This window comes from Canis lupus, chromosome 17 (genome assembly GCF_048164855.1).
Source record: "Canis lupus baileyi chromosome 17, mCanLup2.hap1, whole genome shotgun sequence".
In the NCBI taxonomy this organism is placed as follows: Eukaryota; Metazoa; Chordata; class Mammalia; order Carnivora; family Canidae; genus Canis; species Canis lupus.
The window spans coordinates 195,577-209,040 of NC_132854.1; the positions used below are offsets into that span (position 1 = coordinate 195,577).

Here is a 13,464-nt window from a genome sequence, read left to right on the forward strand (position 1 = left end):
GTGGGGCAAATGACTCCATTTTGGATCTGCTGTTTCTTTTTGGGCAGAAGATTTGACCAGGCCTTTAGCTGGGCTAAGCTATTGTTTTCCTTGAGGTAATGAAGTGCAGGTAGAGGGTTTTCATTCCTGCATGTTACTAACAAAGTGAGTCTGGGAAAAGTGAGTAAAGGGACAGAGCTAGTCAGGGGCCATGGTGTCCTCCATTCCTTCATCTGGTTCACCGGCTGCTATAAACTGCTTCCTCTTCTGAGTGAGCTTCCTGACAACTCATGCTCAATGGACCCTTTCCAAATAGGTTCCTGGCCTTTAGTCTTTATGGAGACCACACTAATTAAGATTTCCGTAGCTTTACTTACTCATTGCCAAACCCAGAGATTCCTGTTCCCATCCCATCCCCAACCTCTCTGCAGGTTCTCTGACGGACTCTTGTGTCACTAGCTTCTCTGTGGGAAAGATGCCAATTTACCCTGAAGCCGGAGGAGATTATGTCAGAGTCCCCCTGCACAGGCCTCCCAGCCCTTAGGAAGACCCTGCTCATTTCTCTCTGTGATTTTAATTCTTTTTTTTTTTTTTTCCATTGATGCCTTACCTTCACCTCCCAGCATGACCAAAGTATATCAGCTTCAGCCTCCACCAAACCTGGATCGGCTTCTCTTCATCTGGAAAATGCTTCCTCCTCCCATGGATTCCATTGTTGTCTCTCCACGAGTGATGTCTACTTAACACACATACTTTTGAAATGAGCTCTTGGTTCATTCCTAATGTGTTTTCTCTACAATGATGTCCCCTAAGGGAGATGCATGATCCAGAGTATGAGGCCCAGAGGGCAGTACCCTGTGTGCCTCCCACACAATCATAGCAGCTCTTCTTGAATGCACTTAATATGTTGGTGTTGTGCTTAATTTTGTTTGAAGAAAATATCCTAGAACTCATAGAAATTATGAAAACCATAGTTCCAAGTAGTCCATAGCTAGTATCTTAAATATTAATGTTAATAACAGGCTAATATATATGATTTTCCTCATAAGCATGAAATAATAATTTGTTATAATATCCAATTTTAAGAGATATCAGTGAATTACACAATGAATCAGCACAGTTCTCAATCTGATGGAGCCACTGGGTGAAACATGCAGCTAGGAGTATGTCATCAGAATGCAGTTTTTTCTTTTCTTCACATTTTGAGCATAGAGATTTGGCATGTTAGTGAAGCCATAAGGTTTTTACTCACACCACAAAGCATTCTTTTAACTAGAGATGAGATGGCATGCAGGAAGATAAAACACGAAGAATGGTGGTCAATGGGAACAAGTTACATCCGTGCTGCATATTATTTTACCCAAAGAAATTGAAAACACTAATTCAAAGGGATACATGCATTCTCATATTTATTGTTGCATTATCTATAATAACTATAGATAACTATATCTATAATACCACATCTTCTTTATCCATTCATCTGTCAATGGATATCTGTGCTGCTTCCATAACTTGTCCTGATGAGCACCGGGTGATACATGAAAGTGTCAAATCACTGTATAGTACACCCAAAGCTTATATTACATTGTATGTTAACCATATTGGAATTAGAAAAAAAAAAGAAATATCACCAAAAAAGGAAGATAGAAAGAAAGAAAGGAAGAAAGAAAGAAAAAAGAGGGGTGGCCAATGGGAATGTGCTGTGTCCTGCAGAGCATCCAAGAGCAGAGTGGTAGAATTGTGTAAGCAGTTAGAGGTCTCCTACAAACTCTACACACACAAGGATTCAAGATGAAACTATACCAGAGGCTTTCAGTGTACACTATGTGTACATTAGCCTTATCTTTCTGAGATTGACCATTAGCTAGAAAACCATTTCATCCCCAGGGACCACATTCAATGGTGACAAAAGTGTCCGGAGGATCAACAGTGTCAGAGCATTTCCGCACAAGCTGAAAATAATGAACAAACAACAGGACAATGGAAAGATGATTGAGGATCATAAAAAAATGATGCATTGAAGTGAGTCAGCAATAGAATAAATGTGGTTTTAAAGAAACAACCTGCTACAGAGTACCCTACAAGGAGTGTGGCTCAAGGCAGTAATTTGCCCTCTGTACTCAGCATTGTCCAAGCTCTTAAGAGAGTAATAGACTCAATTTTTATTTCTACATTTTAAGAAGGATCCTAGGAGTACTATGTAGGGGGTGCTTCAAGTGGCAGAATGACCCCAAGTTTTGGGCACTGTCCTATGCTCAAGCAGTGGAGGGGTGTCATCTTGTTGAAGGACCCCTAGACTGGCTCTGAGAGGTGGGCTGTAATTGTGATGCACAAGCTTTCAGCACCTGCAGTCTGCTCCCCTGCCCTCTTCTTCCCTCACCCACTAAGCCAGGTTTCCAGCCTGTAGACAACCAAAGAGGTCTTCAAAGACCTAAAATCATCAGTCTCTGGGCTACAGCTTCTAGTGTGGGTCTGGGGCTGCTGAGTAAAATCTTCCTCATTTTGGCTTGGGTTGGTGTATGTCAGGGGGTAGGAAGGAGGGGGAATTGCTAGCCTACTGGCAGGCTCCTCACTCATCTATCTTGAATAAAGCATAACCAACAACCCTGTCTGTAGGCACAGAGCTCCCAGCTTGCCTTTCCATTCAGAGAAGTTTATGGAGAGCCCATAGTAGCTCATTAGAACAAGCCACTGATTCTTAACATGTGAGCATCTCAGTATCCCCAGACTTTCAGGAGAAAATTGCTGACATAGAAGACAGAAATGGAGTTTCACAAAGACACCTCACCTTAGAGAAAACAGCCACCGACAAAACAACAGAAAATTACATTAAAAGCCTCAAAAAGATTCAAGAAGATATTGCATATCCACAATCTAAGAACAGGATGCTATTTACAAACAGGTAGAGAACAGGAAAGAAATTAAAAATATGACTGCTGAACTTAATGTCACAGAGGAGTTCAAAGATCAAAGGAGTCTTCCAGAACATGAGATGAGAGAGAGATGAGAAATACAGATGAGAGCTAAGCCAGGAGAGACAGAGTCATCAGCACGCAGCTGAGGAGTAAAGTGTCTGAGACTTGGGGCTTCAGGGCAAACTATGTGACTAAGACATAGCAGGAAATTTCCCAGAGCAGAGAGCCTGCCTCTGCCTCCAGGCTGAGGAAATCGGGCTGTGAGGAGCCACATTTTTTTTTTTTTTTATGCTTGCATGAAGTTTATTGACAAAGTACGTTCGGGTGGCAGACTCCACCTTGAACGTTGACTCAGACGGTGGTGTTTTCAGCATCAGTTTTAAGTTTCTGCTCTGCGAACAGGGGCAGTAGTCACGGTTATTTCTCCAGCAATACCGTAACTTCCAAAGGGAGTATGTTTGTCACCAGATCCTGAACCTTTTTTGGCTACATCTTCTACTGGGAATGCAACAGAAGGAAAAACTGGGCTTTGTGGCCTGAGGACATCTTGTCCACTTGTAGTAGGACTACCATTCTGGGGGTTTGGGCTATGTTTTTTTTTTTTTTTTAATTTTTATTTATTTATGATAGTCACAGAGAGAGAGAGAGAGAGAGAGAGAGAGGCAGAGACACAGGCAGAGGGAGAAGCAGGCTCCATGCACCGGGAGCCCGACGTGGGATTCGATCCCGGGTCTCCAGGATCGCGCCCTGGGCCAAAGGCAGGCGCCAAACTGCTGCGCCACCCAGAGATCCCTGGGCTATGTTTCTGGAATTTCTGATCTGCAGGAACAGCAATGGGTACTTGTATTGCAGCGTATCTCTTCAAGGCATCTGACTGAGAAACAACAGCATGTCCAGGAAGAGGTTTCCAATCCTGAGCTTTCTGAACATTCGAGCCTACTAAAATAAAAGGTGGGGCACTGGTCTTCTTGCTGTCATCCATCATCACGTAAGTTGGAGAAGTAACTTTCGGTGGCTGCTGCAGAAACTGTGGATCCTTAGGATTAGATAAATAGGGGGTTGCTTGGGGGAAAGGCCCAGGTGCGTGGCGGTGATGGGTGACTCTGTTTATTCATATCAGTTAGACAATAAAGGGTCCACATGTTAGAGTATGGTGGTGGTTGTCCTGCTTTGCTTGCTGCTATGGCTAACATCAGCAGCAAACTGAGCTGGGTCAGCTGGCACATAAGCAAACTCTTGTGAGACAGCTGCTGGAGATGGTGAGGAGGGTGGGGTCACAGCATTAGGGGTAGATGGTTTCGGGCTGCCACCACAGGCTGCTTCGGGGGTCTCTTCGGGCTCCAGGAGCACCTCTGCGTGAACTGATGGGAACTGAGTGGTTTTGTTCATAAACAGTGGTCCAGCTATATTGTCCTCCTCTGTGTCCATAGATTTCTCTATCCGTGTAGGTTCTTGGGAAACTACAGATGTTTCTACCTGTTCTTCCATACTGGTCCGACTCCACCTGGCCAGTGGGAGTCTCAGGACATTTGGAAAAGGAACCCATCTGAAAGCCCTGGGAAGAAAAGACTAGATCACATGTGAGGATCTGGAACCAGACAGGCTTCAGACCCACAGCTAGAAGACACCTGAGGTGTCCTGCAGTAAAACAGCAAACTGCACGTGGCATTTTGCCCCCTCTCTTACAAGAACAAAAATAAATGAAGACAAGGAGAAAGAGGAACACATTTGATCTCCACCAAAGCTAGACACAGTGAAAAGTCTACACCACTCGAGATGGGGAGGCAGAGAAAGCAGGACAAGGGAGGATGGAGATCCTGAAACGCTGTGGTCACAACACTTGAGAGTAAGTGTCACATCCTAAGGGGACGGGGACAAGCATTGGGCATCACTGGGCATGGAGAAGCAGAACTCAGGCCACCAGGAAGAGTCCATGGAGAGGAAGGTAGACAGGGACACGGCACTGTGAATGCCCCATGCTGGCCTGCGGGCCGAGGTCAGTCACTCACACTAGTTGAGTGACTAGTTGAACCTAGTCAATTCATTCAGACTAGTTGAACCTAGTCTCCACCGCTCAACTTCCAGACTGAATTTCCCATAAAAATCTGATCCAGGGAGGACTCATTATACTTGAAGATGAGTCATAATCAGAAAGAAATCAACACAGGATCCACATAAGAATAAAGTAAGAATGAAATCTATAAAATAAAGAGAAAGGAAATAGCAAAACCAATAGCAAAACAGTGTGGACCAAACTGAAGAGTGAAAATGGACCAAACACATATCCAAACAGAAACATCACTCTTCCAAACAGAGAGATGCACAGAGCAAACCACAGAACTCTATATATGCTTAAAAGAACAGCAAGAAAAAATGCACTAAAATGTGAAATACATAGACAAAACCAAGTCTCACTGTGCCCTTTCTGACACTCAGTGAATGCCCTGAAATAAGTTCAATGATGATATTAAAATAAAAAGACTCTCAGGCTGAATCACAAAGCAAAACCAGAATTATGTTGTGTGAAAGTTGTGTGAAACAAGATTCAGAGGGTATGTAGGACCAGGCCTGGAAATTGGGGATTCAGAGGGTGTGCAGGACTGAGCCTGAATCAGACAGACTCAGGGGGTGTGCAGGACCAGGTCTGAACCAGAGGGATTCAGAGGGTGTGCAGGACCAGGTCTGAATCAGAGGGACTCAGAGGATTGCAGGACCAGGTCTGAACCAGAGAGTCAGTGCGCAACGAGAGGATGCGGGATCCCTGGGTGGTGCAGTGGTTTAGCGCCTGCCTTTGGCCCAGGGCGCGATCCTGGAGACCCGGGATCGAATCCCACGTCCGGCTCCCGGGGCATGGAGCCTGCTTCTCCCTCTGCCTATGTCTCTGCCTCTCTCTCTGTGACTATCATACATAAATTAAAAAAAAAAAATTTAAAAAAAAAAAAAAGAGAGGATGGGCATACTCTTAGGAGGCATAAGATCCTCAAAAAGCATTAACATATAGTATGGGTTTATTTATTTATTTATTTATTTATTTATTTATTGGACAGTTAGTTAAAAATAGCCAGAGAGGAAGATTCATGGTGGCAGGGTTATGCTGTCATATGAATGACAATAAGAAGCTCAGGAATAAGGGCAGCTATGTGGTGCAGTTGGTCAAGTGTCTGTCTTGTGCTCAGGTCATGATCTCTGGCTCCTGGGATTGGCCCCCAGGTCAGGCTCCTGGCTTAGTGGGGAGCCTGCTTCTCCCTTTCCCCTCTCCCTTCCCCCTGCTCATGCTCTCTTTCTCTCTCTGTATGTCTTTGTATCAAATGAACAAATTTTTAAAAAGAAAACTCAGACATATATTCATGTTTATATAGAAATTTTGATTAAAAAAATCTTTCAAATCATGAGGTAAAGGATGAGTACACAATGGCCTTGTGAGAACTAAATAGCCATCTGAAAAATTCACTTTACCCAGTAGGTGAGTGTGACAACTCCCACTCAATAAAGTCTAGATAAGTCAAAATTGAATTGGAGAAAATAGAAACATGAAGTTAGTAAATGATATTATGAATGATTTAACAAAAAGTAAGAGGAGAAGTTCGGAGTATGATACAAAATATAAAAGATTAATAAATTTCATTACATAAAAATAGAATATATCTTCAACCAAAAACAAAACAAAACAAAACAGAATAAACACAATCCAATGGCAAAATAACCAATCTGGGTAAGTATTTGCAACTTATAATCATAGACAAAAGATTAATTTCTTTAATAGATATTGAGTACTAGCAAGTCAATACAGAAGACCACAGATCAATAGAAAAATGAGCAATAAGGGCAGCCCCGGTGGCTCAGCGGTTTAGTGCTGCTTACAGCCCGGGGTGTGATCCTGGAGACCCGGGATCAAGTCCCACATTGGGCTCCCTGCGTGGAGCCTGCTTCTCCCTCTGCCTGTGTCTCCGCTTCTCTCTCTGTGTGTGTCTCTATGAATGAATAAATAAAATCTTAAAAAAAAAAGAAAAAAAAGAAAAGAAAAATGAGCAATAAGATGAATAGACATGTCAAAGCAAAAGATATACATGGGCCTTAACATTGGGAAGGCCTTCATGACAGCAAGAAATGCAGGCTGACAGGAGGACAGCTGGGTTTGCAATGTGCCCAGAACCCTCACTTCCACTATGAGCCCAGGGTCAAAGGCATGTTGGGGTCCTCTTGCAGTGGGGAGTGCTGCAGTGAGTGAAAGAAGCACGTGCTGGTCCTAGCGTCGGACTTGAGATCCCAGCTATGCTCCTCTGCTCTTTCCTGGGGTGACACCAGGGCTGGTGACACAGCTGTGACCACACAGGCTGATAGGCTCAGAGGATGGCAGGTGCCTGAGTGACTGTGTAGAGCAGAGCCGCGCATGAGGGTGAACACATGCTCTGTAGTGAAAGAGAAAGAAAGAAAGAAAGAAAGAAAGAAAGAAAGAAAGAAAGAAAGAAAGAAGAAAGAAAGAGAGAGAGAAAGAAAGAAAGAAAGAAAGAAAGAAAGAAGAAAGAAAGAAAGAAAGAAAGAAAGAAAGAAAGAAAGAAAGAAAGAAAGAAGCACAAGATGGTGTTTGCAAGAGGAGAAAACACCATCCCCCTGCACACATCTGGGCACATTAGGAAAATGGAAAACTATGCAGACACTCTTTTGGTGAGGTAGCTCTGTATTTGGAAAGATGAAACCACATGCTACAGGGAGAAAAGCACAGGGGAGTCAGGATGGAGCACACAGCTCCAGGCAGAGACGGTCACAGATGCAAGTCTCTACCTGAACACATGCAGACGGCCTGCTCCACCTGGGACGGTGCTCTCGAGCTGGTGGACAGGGGGAGCAGAAGATCTGCTTGTCATCATCCTCTCGCGCTTTGAATGTTGTACCAGGCACAAAAGCAAGGTCTATGGAAAAAGCAAAGAAGTAATTCTTAGGAACAAAAAACTGCCTTTTCCTTTCCTGAGATCTTCCTACATGGTGTAGGGGAACTAGAATATGTATGAAACCAGGGGCATGAGTGGAATGGGAGACAAGAGGCTGTGGCACATGAAGATGGAGTTCTGTGGGAAGCAGTGGCATAGGGCGAGGAGGCCACAGGGCAAGGAGGGAGTCAGTGAGCATGCACACACCGCCAGGAGGGTCAGGCCTCCGGAAGAAGACTCTGGAGAAAGAGAGATTATTCAGGAACACAAGAGAACCTAAAACAAACCCCCCTGAGCCTCCAGTCAGTGTCTTCAAGACTAGGATGGTCCTGGAGAGCAATAAGGACCTTTTCTTTTCTTTTCTTTTCTTTTCTTTTCTTTTCTTTTCTTTTCTTTTCTTTTCTTTTTTCTTTTCTTTCTTTTCTTTTTTCTTTTCTTCTTCTTTTTTAAAAGATTTTATTTATTGATTCATCAGAGGCAGAGAGAGAGAGAGAGGCAGAGACACAGGCAGAGGGAGAAGCAGGCTCCATGCAGAGAGCATGTGGGACTTGATCCTGGGACCCCAAGATCATGACCTGAGCCAGAGGCAGACGCTCAACCGCTGAGCTACCCAGAGGCCCCAATAAGGACCTTTCTGAAAGGTAGAAAGTTCGACAGAGGCTAAGACACGAAACTGAAGAAATTGCAAAAGAAAATTTGTAATTGAACTTTGGGTGAGTGCTTCCACTCTTTTTTTCTTTGTAAAAAGAATAAAAGATTTTAAAAAAGTATGGAAGATAAAAATTCGGAAATAAAAGCAGAAGAACTGGCTAAGAGTTCCAACTCCCTGCTGATAGGAATTCAGGGAAAGAGTCAAGTAAAAATCACGCAAGGGAAGTTACCTGAGAAACAATACAAGAGCACTTCCCAAAGTTGAGGAGGAACATCTTGAGAGTGGAAGAGCTGACAGCACGGATAACCCTTAGAATCCCAAGAGTGAGCAAGCGAGTGAGTGAGTGAGTCCCTCCAGAGGGACGGGGTGGGGCTGGCACCTGGAGGGCAGAGGTGATGCTGGCAGCAACCTCGGCAGGAAGACCAGGAAGGGAAACCTGGTTAAAACCAGGTCTAGGTCAAGTGCATGGATAAAGAATAATGTAGTCAAGAACACAGACCTTTCGAGAACCGCAGACTCAAAAGTTTGGAGAGAACTTGTTTGGATTCTCCCCACCGCGGGAGGAAGTCTCTAACAGGCTGCCCTCCCAGGTAAAACTGAGGAGTGGACAGGGTGACTGACGTTAGTGCTTGGATAGAGGAAATGCTCGGCCGGCTGAGAAGGTGGGGTGTGCCCACTCGGAGGCGAGATGGGGAAGGTGAGGCAGGCACCTCTGGTTGCTGCGAGGGCCCTTGGCACTACCAAGTATTTTTTAAATAAATGCGTATATTTCGACACAAAACAAGCTTTTCAAATGCTGAGCCAGGCACACTCCAAGATTCACCGCGTGTCTCTGCGAGGTGTCAGGCCTTGTCTGAGTAAGGAAGAGCTCTCACTGGCTTGTGCTTCTGTCTTAGAGCTGCTCAGAGACCCTGCCCAGGCCCTGCCAATTCCGCTCACACTCTGCCCAACACAGAAGGGCCCTGCTCAGGCTCCGCTTAACCAGGAGAAGACTCACTGGGAAGTGGTGGGTCACTTCATTGTTAAACCAACCAGTGGCAACTTATACAACCAAATGAGGGTGGTTTTCCAAGCAGTGGAGCGGGAAGACCTGGTGCTTTGGGACCGAGAACCTGCTGTGGAAATTTCTGCCTCAGTGGAGAGGCCCCCATGGTGGGGATGGAGCATGGGCTTGGGACCAGGGCCGGACGCCAACCAGGGTTCTGCTGCTTGCTGCCATGGTGGGTGAGGTGCCAGCAGAAAAGTCTGTCTGGTGGGACTGAGACCCTGCAGGGAGCCTGGCAGTGGACAGGCCCAGGTGTCCACAGCTCCACACACAGGCCTTGCCAAATGCAGCATGATGACTGATTAGACAAGGTGCCAATGCAGAAGAGGCCAGGGTGATGCTTTGTCTTTATGTTCTTCAGAGCAGTGACACATTCTTTGGAATGTCCATAAATACAGCAAGCCTTTGTCTATGAAGGAAAATTTGAATCTTATTTTTTGACACAATCAAAGTAATTTGGAATGACTGTTTTAAAGGAAGTGAATGATATAACACAGGGCAGTGGAAGCACTCGCCCAAAGTTCAACGCACCTCTTAGCTGTGGATGCCATACACTTGGCTGTGGTTCTGGTGTCCAACTGTCCCAGTCCAGACCTCAGCCTCACCGCTCACTTACAAAAGCATCTGCAATTTCCCCCTCTGTGAAACAAGGTGACGATGGTTGGACCCCCACACGGTGATTAAAGAGTGCCCAAGTGTCTCAGGCTGCCTGGCGCTGAGAGGTGTCCCCCGACACTAGCCCTGAGTAGCCTGGGCAGCCCAGTTAAGCCAGCCCCCTAGGACCTGGGATCAAGTAAGCCTTGCCAGTGGATACGTGGCAAGGGCTCTCCTAGCAAACTTTTCCTATTTCTCACAAGTTATTTTATTTACTTATGTTTGTTTGTTTCTGAGGAGCAACTGAGTTTGAGCTTCGTGTGAGAGGAAGTGAGAACTGGCTATGCTGGACCCGAAGCAGGTGGTATGTGGATTCTGGCGCAGCTCCAGGAGCACGAAACAGAAGCAGGAGCCTTGGTAGGCACGGGGCTGGGACACTGGTCCTGCGGGCTGCTCGGGGTTGGTGGCAGCTCCAGGGCCTCGCATGGGGAGCCGATTCCTCTGCCTGCAGGAAGCGGGCGCCGGTGCTCTGAGTGGGTACACCTGCTGCTCCTGCCCCTGAGACTCTGGCTCCCAGGTGCTGGGCACAGCGTGCTTCCCTGAACCCGGGAGCACCGGCCCTGGGCCGAGCCTGCTTGTCATCTCAGTCCACAGTCCTGAGAAAGAACACATGATGGCTCCACACGTCTTTTTAAACTGGGTCATCGTGTCCCATGCTAGCCTAGGGCTGGATTGATTCTCCACCATCCAAGAAACTGTAGCTCAGTGGAAGAGGGTGGAAGGGATTGTGATAGCACACTTCTCTCCGTCCTCCTCCTTGTGCATTTACATCTCTAAGGAGGAGGTATGTAATAAAAATACAAAGTTTTAAACAATAAATATGAGAAGTGGGACACCTGGGTTGCTCAGCGGTTGAGCACCTGCCTTTGGCTCAGGTCGTGATCCCGGGGTCCTGGGATCTAGTCCCACATCGGGCTCCCCGCGGGGAACCTGCTTCTCCCTCTGCCTGTGTCTCTGCCTCTCTCTCTGTGTGTCTCTCATGAATAAATAAAATCTTTAAAATAAATAAATAAATATGAGAAGCATAACTTCATCACTGGGGTAGGTGCTTCAGGTGGGTGTTCCTAAAATGTGAGCCCAGGAGATCACCCTGTCTTTGTTTGCCCCAAGAATGCTCCGGCTTGAAGACACAAGTCCTGTGTCCTGAGAGCCCCCCTTGGTCCCCGGCAGACTTGGACTGCTGGTCACCCATTCCTGGAACATGATAGAAATGTCAACTCTGGCCTTCTTGGACCTGCTGACTCAGAGCCTCAGGGGGTGTATCCAGCCTGCTGCTTTTATCTGGCCTTTGGGATGTGACAATGCAGCTCTGGGTTGAGGATCTAGTCCTGGGGGTGCTGGGGTCCAGGTTAGTCTGGTGAGGGGTCACCTCTGCAAACCAGCAGCTGAGGTGCAACACCTGCCCTTGGCCGCTGGTCCCACCATCTGCTCTCCAGGCTGTCGGGAGTGGTCCTTACTCAGCCAGGATCTGCCGACTCTGCCTGGCTTGCTCTGGGGCCACCTTCTGGACTTCTCTGTTCACCCGGGGACATGGTCATTATTCCCAGCAGGTGGCACATGCTAATCACCCTTCTTAGAAATCTGAGTAAACTCAACACTCAGTTGCTGAAACACCAGGCATATGTGTTTGCAAAGGACTCACAGTAAGATTAGGCCACAGCAGTGATGGAGAGGAGCCTGCAGTGGGCATCATCAGGACTTGAGTGTGCTGCTGCGTAATTACAAATATCCTCTTTGGCTCCAGTGACACTGAGACTGGTAATCACAGATTTTTTTTTTTTTTTTTTTTTTTGAGGAAAATAGATACAGGAGGATATTCTGAAATTCAGCACCTGTTTGCTCAGTCACATTTTCAGATTTGCTTGTGGGGGTTATGCAGGTGCTGCCAGTTTGGTAACAAGTCTCTGAAATGCCTCCACTGGGACAGAGATGAAAACAAGATGCTTTTGTGATGTGTATGTGGCCAAAAATGGAATTTCTTGTTTTAAATTGAAGTACAGGTGACATATAATGTTATATAAATTGCAGGTGTACAATATATTGACTCACCAACTCTATATGATGTGATGCTCTCCACAACAAGCATGGTCATGGTAAAAGGTCACTATAGTATTATTGACTACATTCCCAATGCCACACTTTTTTATCTCCCTGACTTACTTATTTTATACCTGAAAATTTGTAACCCTAATGCACTTCGCCTGTTTCTTCCACCCCCCCTCCCCTGTGGTTACAGGTTTATTCTCTGTGTTTATGAGCGTGTTTCTGTTGTGTTGGTTTGGTTTCTTAGGTTCCACATATAGAAGAGATCATAGGATATTTGTCTCCATCTGACTTATTTCCCTTTGCCAACACTTGTTATTTCTTGTCTTTTTGATATTGGCCATTCCAACAGGTGTGAGGTGATACATCATTGTGGTTTTGTTTTTTTATTTTTATTTTTATATTTTTTTTATCATTGTGGTTTTGATTTGTACCTCTTGTACAATGTTTTTATTTCTCAAGGAGAAAATTTGAGACAAAGTAAGGCATGGCCCTATACATTTTGTTCTATCCCCATTATTTCAAAGTTGTCTTGTGACAACTGAAAAACTGCCCCATGTAATACTGAGCTCTGGTGGCCCTGCGTGTGATCACAGTCTTGAGTCTCAGTATCTTTGCACAGGGGCAAAGAACAATGATGACCCCTGGGCATGAACCAGAGTTGCGGGCAGCGTAGCAGAGGACATGAGCCCTGAGCCCCTGGCTCTGCCTTGGTCCATGGAGAGAATTTGGTTGCTCATAGCAGCCTGTGGAGGCTACTGTGGAAACCATGAGTCCTACCTCAGGATGGATGTGGTGATGAAATGCAAGTGAGTAGGTGCCCTCAGTACTCTTTCCACCGTGTATGTGGTGCACTGAACCTTGGATGCCTCGGCTCCTGTGGTTCCTGGATTCTGGGAGGAAAGTCAGCAGTGACATGGGCCTTGTAACTTGGCTCAGAGACTGAGCCAGAGATTAAGTGTTTTGGTGTCATTCCTGGAAATTAATAGAGTTGGTGGTCCCCTCAGTGCTCTAGGTTGAACCAGGTCTTTCCAGTTAGCTCTAAAGTCCACTGAAAAGTCAAACTTTCAAGGGCATAATGGATGTCGTTGGCAGTTTTAAAAAACAGTGTTGCTGCAAACTTCTGGGCACCTGAGTCTGTCTCGAGAGTCTTGTGCTGATGATCACACAATAGTTTGGCATTTGGTTTAGGGAACAAAAAAATATGAAATCAAAGTGAAGCAAAAGTACAAGAATCTTTCAAAAAAG

At 45.7% G+C, this 13,464-nt stretch overlaps 1 pseudogene; it reads right to left on the bottom strand.

Annotated features, from left to right (window-relative positions):
* Positions 1-3,495: 3,495 nt before the first annotated feature.
* On the bottom strand, positions 3,496-4,382 carry LOC140608266 (uncharacterized; annotated as a pseudogene).
* Between the last annotated feature and the right edge of the window lie 9,082 nt (positions 4,383-13,464).